This window comes from Rattus norvegicus, chromosome 16, assembly GCF_021556685.1.
Source record: "Rattus norvegicus strain SHRSP/BbbUtx chromosome 16, alternate assembly SHRSP_T2T, whole genome shotgun sequence".
Classification (NCBI taxonomy): domain Eukaryota; kingdom Metazoa; phylum Chordata; class Mammalia; order Rodentia; family Muridae; genus Rattus; species Rattus norvegicus.
In genome coordinates this window covers 17401029-17414390 of record NC_141549.1, presented here as the reverse complement: position 1 = coordinate 17414390, position 13362 = coordinate 17401029, and positions in this window count along the sequence as shown.

The window sequence follows — 13362 nt, the reverse complement described above, 5'->3', positions numbered from 1 at the left end:
TCTGTGGACCAGCTGGCCATTGACTCGGCACACTGAGAAGCCCTCACCACCTGCTTCCAGAACTCTCTTCCTTTTAGAGGGAACGACGGAGCCCTGGACCTTGGCATGCTCAGCTAGTGTTCTACAGCAGAGCCCTGCCTCTACAGCTCGCCCCATCGAGAGAAACGAAGTTGTTACTCCCTCCCTCGCTCCGTTCCTCTGCCCTTTCTACCTTATTAATTTGGCAGCTCTATAGATGTCCTGGGAGCTTATAGTGTGTTTCCCCACTGCCCTGTTTCACTTGGACGAATGTCCTCCAAGGTTAGCTGACTTTTTTTTTTTTTTTTTTTAGCCCAGGTTGTCTCCAATTTGTGGTGGACCTGCCACTGCCTCCTAGGGCCGGGATGACAGGTGTGCACTCTTTAAAGATGAGCAAGGGACACGGGAGGATTTGGTTCAGTACCAGCCAGCCCTACACCTGGCACACAGTATGCAACTCCCCTCCCTGTTCCAGGCCCCAATCCAGCAACACTGCACACATGGGTGGGTGCCAAGCCTGGCTTCTGCCCAGAGGCGGCTGGGAAAAGTCCCAGCTCAATTAGCAAAGGAAACTAACTTCTAATTGAGCTGCTGGAAGCTAGAAGAGAGGTCAAAGGGAAGGTCAAACACTGGATGTTGAGGGGGTCTCTGCGGGAAGCCTGGGTTTGCTCATAACCAGCAGTGACCTGGTGAACTCCTAGGCAAAGGAAAATACTGAAACAGGGAGAGACTCTATAAGCACACACCCAACACATCCAATCTGGTTCCCAAGTCTGGGGTGCTGCCTGCCAAACGTAGGACAGGCCGAGTTCTATTCTAAGGGCCACAGAGCACAGATACCCAACAATATACTCAGTATATGTGGAGCCCAGCTTCTGTCCTCAACAAACACACAAACGTGGCTTCTCACTTTTGTCTTTAAATGAAGTAGTATTGGCACACAGCCCCTGACTACTACACCTTGTCTAGATCACAACAGCAGGGTTCAAACATTTCAGTTTCTTGGGTGTGTGTGTGTGTGTGTGTGTGTGTGTGTGTGAGAGAGAGAGAGAGAGAGAGAGAGAGAGAGAGAGAGAGAGAGAGAGAGAGAGAGAGAGAGAGAGAGAGAGAGAGAGAGAGCGCGAGCGCGAGCGCGAGCGCGCGCATGCACCAGCCAACCATTTTTAACTCCAGATCCGAGGGATCTGGTGCCCTCTTCTGGCCTTTTCATGTATTGCATGCATATGAAGCACAGGCACATACGGGCAAAATACACATAAAATACAGACGAACCTGGGTTGGAGAGATGGCTCAGTGTTTAAGAGCACTGACTACTCTTCCAGAGGTCCTGAGTTCAAATCCCAGCAACCACATGGTGGCTCACGATCATCTGTAATGGGATCCGATGCCATCTCGTGTGTCTGAAGACAGCGACAGTGTACCCACATACCTGAAATAAATAGGTAAATCTTAAAAAAAAAATAAAATAAACAAACCTGGATATCATTTAAAAAGATTATTTCTCTTTCTTAAAAATGAAATTTAAAAATGTATATGGGTGCTTTCGCCTGCATGTGTATCTGTGCGCTGTGTGTATGCAGGAGGCCAGGAAAAGGCATCTGATACCCTGGGATTGCAATTATGGATAGGTGAGAACTGCCATGCAGGTTCTGGGAATTGAACCCAGGTCCTCTGCAAGAGCAGCGAGTGTGTGCTTAATCACAAAGCTACCCTTCAAACCCCTCTTTTTTCCTCACCTTTTCTTGGATTTCTGGGAATAGAACCTAGGGACTCACACATGTTAGGCAGATGCGTCGTACACTGGCATCCCAGCTCTCTCCTTGCTTTTAGTTTGGATGCATGGTCTCACCCAGGCTAACTCTGAATTCTTTAAGTTTTTTTTTTCTTTTTTTTCGGAGCTGGGGACTGAACCCAGGGCCTTGCGCTTGCTAGGCAAGCGCTCTACCGCTGAGCTAAATCCCCAACCCCTATTTTAGGCACATTTCTAAGGAAACTTGGGTAAAGACTGCTGTCTAGCTTTATTGCTAATGTGATAGGATTTAAAATCACCATGGAAACAAACATCTGGTCACATCTGTGAGGAAGTCTCCAGGTGGAAGACATGCTTACCTTAAACATGGCCACCACCACTGCGTGGCCTGAAGCCCTGGACTTCAGGAGAGGCAGCCCGAAGAGCACAGGCTCATGCCCTGTCCTTCCTGACTGTGGACACTGCCTGCCTGCCTGCTTCCGGCTTCTGCCACTGGAATGTTCCCACCACAGTGGGCTGCACGCTGGAACTGTGAGCCTGGATAGTAAGAGATCCTGATGTTTCTTCAGTGTGACAAGATCGTGATATTGTGAAGAATTTCCTATTTTTTTTTATTTTATTTATTGAAAATAGATTTTTCTCCCTCATTCAATATATCCTGATCACAGTTTCCCCTCCTCCTGCTCCTCCCACTTCCTCCTCCTCTCCACTCCCATCCAGATCCGTTCCCTTTCTGTTTCTCTTTAAAAAAACAAACAGGGGGTTGGGGATTTAGCTCAGTGGTAGAGCACTTGCCTAGCAAGCGCAAGGCCCTGGGTTCGGTCCCCAGCTCCGGAAAAAAAAAAAAAAAACAAAAAACAAACAAACAACAACAACAACAACAAAAACCCAAACAGGTGCAGGACTGGAGAGATGGCTCAGTGGTTAAGAGCACTGTTTGTCCTTCTAGAGGTCCCAAGTTCAATCCCCAGCAACTATAGGGTGCCTCACAACCATCTGTGAATGGGATCTGATGCCCTCTTCTGGCATGGATGTGTACATGCATATAGAGCACTCATACATAAAATAAAAATACATAAATCTTAAAACAAACAGGTGTTTAAGGGATAATAATAAAATACAACAAGGTAAAAACTATCATCTCAAAAAACTATCTCAAACTATCTTGATCAAAACAAGCCAACAGAAGAAGAGCCCAAGAGAAAGCACAAGAATCAGAGACCCATACTTCAACTACACTTAGGAATCCCATAAAAACCGGAAACCACAGTAGAGGCACAGAGGGCCTGGTGCAGACCGATCTCTGCAAGTTCCTGTGAGCCTTGCAAATGTTAATCAGAGGGCTTTGCTCTCTGGTGTCCTCCAGCATCCTCTCTTCATCCTCCTTTTCCACAGGGTTCGCTGAGCTCTGAGGGAGGATAGCCCACTGTAGGATATCTCAAGGTCTCTCACCCTCTGCACACTGTCTAGTCGTTGGTGCGTATCAGTCCTGTTCTCATCTGCTGCAGCAGGAGCTTCTCTGGTGACGGCTGGACGAAGTACTGATTGATGAGGCTAGCAGGTGTCATTAGCAGTCATTTTACTGCTACTTTTTAAGGTCAGGGTAAAACCAAATACTACTAGACATTATGCAGTGAGCAAGAGACCTGGGAACATTTGACCTAAGATGGGGTGCCCACAAACTCGGATTCATGGTCACCCAAACAGTGTCAGTTATGGGCTCCATCTTGTGAACAGCCTTCGGTTAAATCAGAAGTTGGTTGGTTTCTCCCGCAAGCCTTGCGGCTCTTGCCCTAGCACGCTTTTGTTTTTGTTTTTGTTTTTTCTTTTTTCTTTTTTTCGGAGCTGGGGACCGAACCCAGGGCCTTGCGCTTGCTAGGCAAGCGCTCTACCACTGAGCTAAATCCCCAATCCCCCTAGCATGCTTTATAGGCAGGACACCACTGTAGATCAAAGATTGGTGTTCCTGTTTCTCCTTTGGTAGCCCGCTGTGTACCTCCCAGTACCAGAGACTCCGTCACACCGTGAGGAAGGCTCGGTGCAGGCACCGGATCCATGTCACCACGTCCAGTGAATTGGGCAGATGTTCTCTTCAGCAATGGAGCCTTGCCAACACTTTGTTTAGCTCAGCCTATGTCTTAGCAACAGGTTGGGTTGTTGGGGATTTTCATGAAACCCCTTTGGCTAACAACTCATTTAGATGCAGCCAAATTCCAGCACTGGAAGCTCCATTTGGTGACACTGTCCCATTTGGCTCTGTGTCCCCATTACTTGAATGTTGTGGTTTGCCTTGGAGTTCTCTCTGAGTTTGTAAAATAAAGGCAAGAGCGCAAGATTTGGGCAGAGGGAGGAGTCGGGAGCGAGAGGGGAGGAGTCAGGAGAGGGGAGGAGTCAGGGGAGGAGAAAGGAAAGAAGCGAGGAGAGAGTTGTTGTGGGAGAAGGAGAAGCTGGAGACCTGGCAAATAAAAGGTGCAAGGGATAAGGGATTTGGGAGCTAGGAATAGGACAGTGTAGGGTGGATCTGCCCAATCTAGATGCTAGATTGTTTTCATATTAATTGAGTTGCGTTTTCTTTGTACTGGCCGATTCGGGTTGGAGAGGAAACTGCAACAAACTGCAACAAAATGGCGCCCAAAACGTATCCATTAGAACTCAACTAACCTGAGATAAAAGTTTACTTCCCTCTCACCCCCAGAATAGGGCTCTGATAGAGATCTAGGCAGGAGTACTGGTGGATTGGGAGTTTACTGGGTCTGAGGGGTCTACGGAGAACTGCAGAGAGGCTCCCTGCCCCAAACCCCAGACAGAGAGCTACAGCTGAGGGCATCAACTAGAATCGAGGAAAGGGATAGGAGAACCTAGAGCACAACTGCCTGTGAGGGAGTTTTCTGGCCGGCACATTGAACAGGATTCCTGAGATCACCACAGGACCAAGCAAAGCCGGAGACAACCCAAAGAGGCCCCTCCATGGGAACAAAGAATCAAGAGGACTGCATGTGTTCTGGGGCGGAGGGAGAAAAAGGTATAAAGGGCTTCGGATCAGGTACTACTTTGATGTAAGAGAGATATATAACCTTTTGATACTTAAAGATGAGAAACACAATGAATATCTTTTGGGCCTTATGGAATGATATTTTGAATGGTCTGACGGTTGTGAATTTTGAGGAAATAGACACTTTATCATTTACCGGTATTGCAATATTCATTTTTTTTTTAAAGATTTATTTATTTATTATATATAAGTACACTATAGCTGTCTTCAGATACACCAGAAGAGGGCATCGGATCTCTTTACAGATGGTTGTGAGCCACCATGTGGTTGCTGGGAATTGAACTCATGACCTCTGGAAGAGCAGTCGGGTGCTCTTAACCGCTGAGCCATCTCTCCAGCCCGCAATATTCATTCTTCTGATTTACTATATCTTCTCAAAAGACAGGGCCCTAAATAGCAAATTTCTAGCCTTAGAAAAGAAATTACAAGTAATGCTAGAACAGAAATTTCTGAAATTTATAGATGACTCTGAACAACAGAGAGATAAGCTTAAGTCTTGGCAACAGGAGCTAGAAGAGACGCTAGAAAAAAGAATTCGACAACTCATAGATCAAATTGAACAGCAGGGAGATAGAGATAGAATCTGGAACAAAGGCCTCCAGACGATGATCATCCACAGGGTTATGAAGAATTTGAATGGCAACCCATGGATGTGTTAGAATTGAGGACATTTAAGGAAAGCGTAACTAATTTTGGAATGCATTCACCATTTGTAAAACAAATCTTGATTTCTTGGGCTATTAAAAATAGAGTAATCCCCCAAGACTGGAAAGATATGGTAAGAGCAATTCTAGAGCCTGCTGAAAATTTACAATGGATTTCGTGGTGGAGAGAAGAAGTGAGGGAGATAGCACGACAAAATAGAGCTAGGGGCAGAGAGATTTCCACAGATCAACTGCTTGGTGAAGGCCGCTTTGCTGAAGTAGAGGTGCAGGCTGTATATGATGAAGAAACTCTGGCATGGTGTCGATTGTCAGCCTTAAAGGCCTGGGACAAAGTCACAGAATCAGGGAAAAGACTTGAAGCATTCACTCAAGTCATACAAGGTCCTAAAGAAACCTTCCCTGACTTTTTACAAAGGCTTACCTCAGCTGTGGAAAGGAGTGTATCAGATTCAGCGGCAAGAAAGGCGATAATTGAATCTTTAGCCTTTGAAAATGCAAATACCGAATGCAGAGAAGTAATCAGACCACTGAAGGCGAGGTCCGCACCAATAGATGAGTGGATTAGATATACAGCTATTGTTGGATCTTGTTCTCCTGATACGACTGTGATAGGAGAAGCTGCCACTGGGCAGCTAGAGATGACCCAAGATTTCAAATGTTTTAATTGTGGTGAGCAGGGTCATCTCAGATATTAGTGCAAGAAAAACCAAAGTAATACCAAAACGGGGACTATGCCTCCTGGAATGTGTCAAAGATGTGGCAGAGGTGGACATTTGACTAAGGAATGTAGAGCAATAACAGACAGATGGGGACACATCCTGCCAAAAAACTCCCAGGGGGGCCTCTCGCAGGCCCCAATGCCAGGCAGGGAGAGTTCTCTTCCTCAGAACAATTAAACGGCACGACTTCAAAAATAGATGTTCTGGGACCAGAGGAGGCTGAGGGAAGTCCTATGGACAATTCCAAAAGCCTCAAAGGGAGCAAAAAACGAATATTTTGGCAAACGTCTATAGAGGACCAAAGGCCAAAACTAAAAATACTGGTAAACAATATTGAAATTGAAGGAATGGTTGACACTGGAGCAGATGTTACCATCATCTCTCCAAAATCTTGGCCCACTAGTTGGCCACTTCAAGGAGTGGATATGTAGTTTCAAGGTGTTGGCACTTTATCCCAAATAAAACAAAGCACCAGGTGGCTTAAATGTATAGGACCAGAAGGTCAGGTAGGAAAATTAAGGGCCTACGTGGCTGATAACGTGGCATTAACTTATGGGGAAGAGATCTACTACAGCAGTGGAAAACTCAAATTAATATCCCCTCAGTTTCAGGGTCTGGCCCTGAAATTCATCAGGCTCCTAATAAAAACTTTAAATCAGTCAGGGAATGTTATCAAGGACAGTTAGAGACTGTCCAAGCTGTCCATAAGCAAGATACAGCAGAGGCTGACAATTTAGTGCTACCCCAAGGAGCCACTGCTGTTAAGACAACAACAGCCTTGCCACTAAGGTGGCTGACTGACCAACCCATCTGGATTGATCAGTGGTCTATGACAAAAGAAAAACTACAGGCATTAGAACAGCTAGTCCAGGAGCAGCTGGAGGCTCAGCATATAGAGGAGTCCACCAGCCCTTGGAATTCTCCAGTATTTGTCATTAAAAAAAGGTCTGGCAAATGGAGGGTGTTGACAGATCTCAGAGCAATTAATAAGTTTATTCAGCCGATGGGTTCCCTGCAGCCTGGGATCCCACTGCCTTCTTTGTTGCCTAAGGAGTGGCCTATTATAGTGATTGACTTAAAAGATTGTTTTTTCACTATTCCTCTACATGAAGGCGATAAGGAAAGGTTTGCCTTTTCAGTGCCTACCCTCAATAGAGGTTGCCCCATAAAAGGATATCAATGGAAAGTCCTGCCACAAGGAATGTTGAATAGCCCTACCTTGTGTCAATATTTTGTACAGCAGCCATTGGAGATGATTCGCAAACAATTTCCCCAATCTATTATTTATCATTACATGGATGACATTTTATTGTCTGATTCAGATATAAATATCCTGGAAAGAATGTTTGATGAAGTGAAAAAAACCTTACCTTGCTGGGGATTACGAATCGCCCCTGAGAAAATACAAAGAGGGGATTCTATTAATTATCTAGGGTATAAAATAAGTCTACAAAGGATTAGGCCACAAAAGGTGCAAATCAAAAGAAATCAATTAAGGACACTTAATGATTTTCAGAAACTACTGGGAGATATTAACTGGTTGAGGCCTGTGATTGGCCTGACCACTCAAGAGTTGAGCAATTTATTTCAAACGTTACAAGGCGATAACGATTTAAATAGCCCAAGGAGACTATCGGGTGAGGCTGAGAAAGAGCTAGCTTTGGTAGAAAGGAAATTGCAGGACACAGATCTAGATCGTATTGATCCAAAGATGGCCTGCGTCTTAGTCATCTTACCCTCTACTCATTCCCCTACAGGAATCCTCATGCAGAGGGAAGATTATATCTTAGAATGGATATTTTTAGCACATAAACAGAGTAAGAAACTGAAAACCTACATTGAGAAGGTCTCTGAATTGATACTTAAAGGAAAATTGAGACTTCGACAATTAGTTGGAATGGATCCGGCTGAAATTGTGGTACCTTTTACTAATGCAGAAATTGCCTCTTTGTGGGTACAAAATGAACATTGGCAAAGAGCATGCAGTAACTTCTTAGGAGAGATTAACAACAGATACCCTAAAAGCAAGCGACTTCAGTTCATAAAACGAACTAACTGGATCCTCCCTCGTATAATAAAGGGAACTCCAATATCTGGAGCCCCTACATTTTACACTGATGCCAGTAAGTCAGGAAAGGCAGGATATAAATCAGAAAATGTAAGCAAGGTGACTGAGAGTCCCTATAAGTCAGTTCAAAAATCTGAATTGTATGCAATACTCATGGTGTTGTCAGATTTTCAAGAGCCTCTTAATATAGTAACTGACTCTCAATATTCAGAAAGGGTGGTTTTACACATAGAGACTGCTGAACTTATTCAGGATTATTCTGAATTGACATCACTATTCAGCTACAACAAAAGATCAGAAATAGGAGTTACCCACTATATATAACACACATAAGATCCCATACAGGTCTGCCAGGCCCTCTGGCGCAAGGTAATAATGAAATTGACCAGCTACTGATAGGAAGTGTACTAGAGGCTTCAGAATTCCATAAAAAACACCATGTTAACAGCAAAGGCTTAAAGAAAGAATTCTCTATCACTTGGCAACAAGCCAAGGAGATTGTGAGGCAATGTCCTACTTGCTCGTTATATAATCAAACTCCATTGCCTACAGGAACTAACCCTAAGGGCACCCAAAGAAATGAAATTTGGCAAATGGATGTTCTCCATTTTACAGAGTTTGGTAAGCTGAAATACATACACCATACTATAGATACATATTCAGGATTTCAATGGGCAACTGCCTTAGCGTCAGAAAAGGCCGATTCTGTAATTACACATTTGTTAGAAGTTATGGGTATAATGGGAATACCCATACAGATTAAAACGGACAATGGTCCAGCATATATCTCTAACAAGATTAAGCGCTTCTTTGAATATTATAATATAAAACATGTTACAGGTATACCACACAATCCTACAGGACAAGCGATTGTGGAGAGATCTAGTCGAAGTCTAAAGGTGATGCTTAACAGGCAAAAAGGGGCAACAAAAACTCCCAGAGATAGGCTACATAGTGCTTTATTAACCTTAAATTTTTTAAATGCTGATGAACAAAACAGCACAGCTGCTGAAAGACATTGGATTGTGGAAAAGACTATTGAACTAAACCAGCCTGCTTATATTAAGGATATTCTGATGTCAGAATGGAAAATGGGAAATGTGTTACGCTGGGGAAGGGGTTATGCCTATGTTTCTACAGGAGAAGAAAAGCTGTGGGTTCCTTCCAGGCTGATAAAGATAAGACATAACAAGGGGAGACCTCCTGAAGTCCTTGGCGACACAGAAGAAAAGGGAGACTAAGACAATCAACAAATAGGTGATGTATATATGAGGATGTTTAGGTCTGAACTGGCTGAGGCTAAAATGTCTATAAACAGCCAGTAACATTTTGAGTACGAATTTCTCATAACTTGTTATTATATGCATCCTGTAAAATGGCATGTATTACAAAATTATGTTACGGTTTGATTATATGATCAAACTAACCTGAAGAAAGGCAGTCACCTTTCTTTGTTGATCTTTATTTTCTAAGCTGTGCACCCTGCTTACTCCATGTGGATGCGCTTACAGAACTATCTGATGCTTGTAAAGTTTTGTGTGCTGCAGGATGAAAGAAGAGAAAGACAGCCCTGAAATGATCCACACTCTGGGATGCTGAGATTCCGGGACCTTCCAGTCCAGCTTCGTGTTTGATTCTCCCTCAATGTCACTGAATCTGCTTCATTTAAAGTCTTGCTTTCAGAACTTTTCCAGAATGGCCAGCTTACTTATCCAGCCCTTCAGACTGTCCTAGTCAAGATGTCAGCTAAGCGATGAACTTTCTCAGCACAGAGTGACTGGCAGGCAAATCCCGGCTAGCTCTACTTGGACAAAGCCAACTCTTCCTAATTCCCCTTGGGCCCCAGAAGGGAATTCTTCGCCCCAATTCAGCTGGAAACAGACGAGGAAGATCGTCGTCCCAGTTCCTTATGTTGGGTGGATGGTTCTGGTTATTCTAAGAGCTGTGGATATGTTTTCTTTTAAGGGATACTATACAAATGTAGCTTTGGGCAGGGGGAACTAGAGAATTTAAACTCAGGGATTGCTACCTTTCCTTTCCTCTTTTCTATCCTTCTTAGTTTAAAAAAAGGGGGGGGTGATATAGTAATACATAGAAGTTAGAGAAATAGACAAACAGGGATAGATTAGCAAACTTACTTTTAAACAAAATTTTACGGCTATATCTTACATTGATAGAAATGTTTGTAATTGATACAAAGTTGAAGCTGCAATCTTTTCATTGGTATAGAATGCATTTTACACAAATGCGAGGTTTTCATTGGTATACTTTCTTATTGATTTATAATTGAGATTAATATTGCTACTTTAACATAAGCATTGTGCCTCCACTATGCATCTAAGAATACAAGTCTTAGACCCAGTCCTATAACTGCTATTATACATTATTTTTAGTTGATTAACCAGTACCAGCTAAAGACCAGCTAGCAAAGTCATGGTTCTGAGTCAGTTTAGATGGGTTTTGGAAATACTTCGATTAGAGAGGCCAACAGTAGTCTATGCTTAACAGTTCAGAAACGCCTGTGTAGATAGGAAATCTTCAAGGGTGTCAGAAGTCCACAGAATAACCCGTTTATGGACATTTCTTCGTCTAGATCATTTGACTAGAGACCTGTCTGCCCCTGACAGGACCCCTTAGACTCGAAGAAGAAATTGAGCATCAGTGGAGTTGCCCAAATTGTGGTGACACAGCCACTGAGCAAATTGCTTCAATTTGTCTACAGACAAAACACTGTCCAGAAAAGGACAAATTATGCAGAATAGTTGACTGATAATCTCTGCCAAGGCAGGGTGATCAGCCCTTCAAAATCTGCATTACAAAGGTCTGTCAGATGATCCTGGGCCAGAAGGCTGAAGACTGATGCTCCGACATATTAAGGAATAGGGGGACTGTCCAGGTGATCAGCAGTCTCTATAAATTGGCTAAGCTTGGAAGCCATGTTTTCTGCTTCCCATATTTTCAGGTAATATTAATCATTCTTGGATTTCTGATGTGGTTGGAGACTGGTAGTCTCATAGACAACCCAAGCAGTTTAGTATTGAGAAAGATGATAAATCTGTTAGGGTGGTTTTCAGGTGGCATAGGATCTAGAACCAGGATATAGTCAGGTATAATTTTTAGTATAAATGACATGGTTAATGAACAAAGTTGATGAACTGGGTGATGAGTGTATTGTTGGTTTTATAAATTGCAGAATGGTAATAATAATACTTAGTTCACATATGTATAGGGAAAGGTTTTTTAACTAGACAAAAAGGGGAAATGTGGTTTGCCTTGGAGTTCTCTCTGAATTTGTAAAATAAAGGCAAGAGTGCGAGATTTGGGCAGAGGGAGAAGTCGGGAGCGAGAGGGGAGGAGTCAGGAGGGGGAGGAGTCAGGGGAGGAGAAAGGAAAGAAGCGAGGAGAGAGTTGTGGGAAAAGGAGAAGCTGGAGACCTGGCAAATAAAAGGTGCAAGGGATGAGGGATTTGGGAGCTAGGAATAGGACAGTGTAGGGTGGATCTGCCCAATCTAGACGCTAGATTGTTTTCATATTAATTGAGTTGCGTTTTCTTTGTACTGGCCGATTCGGGTTGGAGAGGAAACTGCAACAAACTGTAACACTTGAAGATTTCATTTAGATCGCCTTCATATATGAACATATTTGTGAGGCTTTACTGTATTAGGTTTCACAATATGCTTCAAAGACCCTTAATTTTAGCTGTCCTCCCCATGTTCCCTCCCTACAGCCCTCACACTCCCCACTCCCCACTCAATCCTCTCACTCTAGCTCCACCCACGCGTCCATGACTGTCCATTCTAGCTCCACCCCCTATCCTTGACTGTCCATTCTAGCTCCACCCCATCCATGACTGTCCATTCTAGCTCCACCCCTATCCAAGACTATCCATTCTAGCTCCACCCCCTATCCTTGACTGTCCATTCTAGCTCCACCCCATCCATGACTGTCCATTCTAGCTCCACCCCATCCATGACTGTCCATTCTAGCTCCACCCCCTATCCTTGACTGTCCACTCTAGCTCCACCCCACCCATGACTATCCATTCTAGCTCCAGCCCCTGTCCATGACTGTCCATTCTAGCTCCACCCCCTGCCCATGACTGTCCATTCTAGCTCTACCCCCATCCATGACTGTCCATTCTAGCTCCACCCCACCCATGCTGTTCATTCTAGCTCCACCCCCTGTCCATGACTGTCCATTCTAGCTCCACCCCACCCATGCTGTCCATTCTAGCTCCACCCCCTGTCCATGACTGTCCATTCTAGCTCCACCCCACCCATGCTGTCCATTCTAGCTCCACCCCACCCATGCTGTCCATTCTAGCTCCACCCCACCCATGCTGTCCATTCTAGCTCTACCCCCTGTCCATGACTGTCCATTCTAGCTCCATCCAATCACCCCCACCCACCGCTGTCCATGACTATCCATTCTGCTTCCATTTCTAGGGAGGTCTATCTGTCCTCCCCCCCCCCAGTCCTTTTCTCTATACCTCACCTGTCTAGTTGAATGGACTGAGCTTGGTTCTCATTGACCTAAGAGCTAATATCCACATAAGCACATGCATGCCGTATCTGTGTATTTGTCTTTGTGGACCTGGGACACCTCACTCAGGATGATTTTCCTCTACTTCCTCCCATTTATCTTTACATTTCAGGAAGTCATTTTGTTGTTGTTATTGTTGTTGTTGCTGTTGTTGTTGTTTTGAGACAGGGTCTCACTGTGTAGCCCTGGCTGACCTGGAACTAGACCTGTAGGCCAGGTTGGTCTCAAACTCAGAGATGCTTCTGCTTCTGCTTCCTGAGTGCTGGGACTAAAGGCATGTGCCATGACCCGGCTTTTTTATTTTTTATTTTTTTAATGATGCCATTTTTTTTAAAACTGCCAAGTAACTCTATTATATAAACAGACCACATTTCCTTTATCCATTCTTTTATTGAGGGACATCAAAGTTGTTTATGATTTCTGGCTATTAAGAATATAGCAGCAATGAACAGATGTCCTCGTGGTAGGGTGGAGCAGCCGTTGGGTATATGTCTAAGAGTGGTATAGCCGGTAGAGAGGTAGGCGGATTATGCATTTTCTGAGAACCC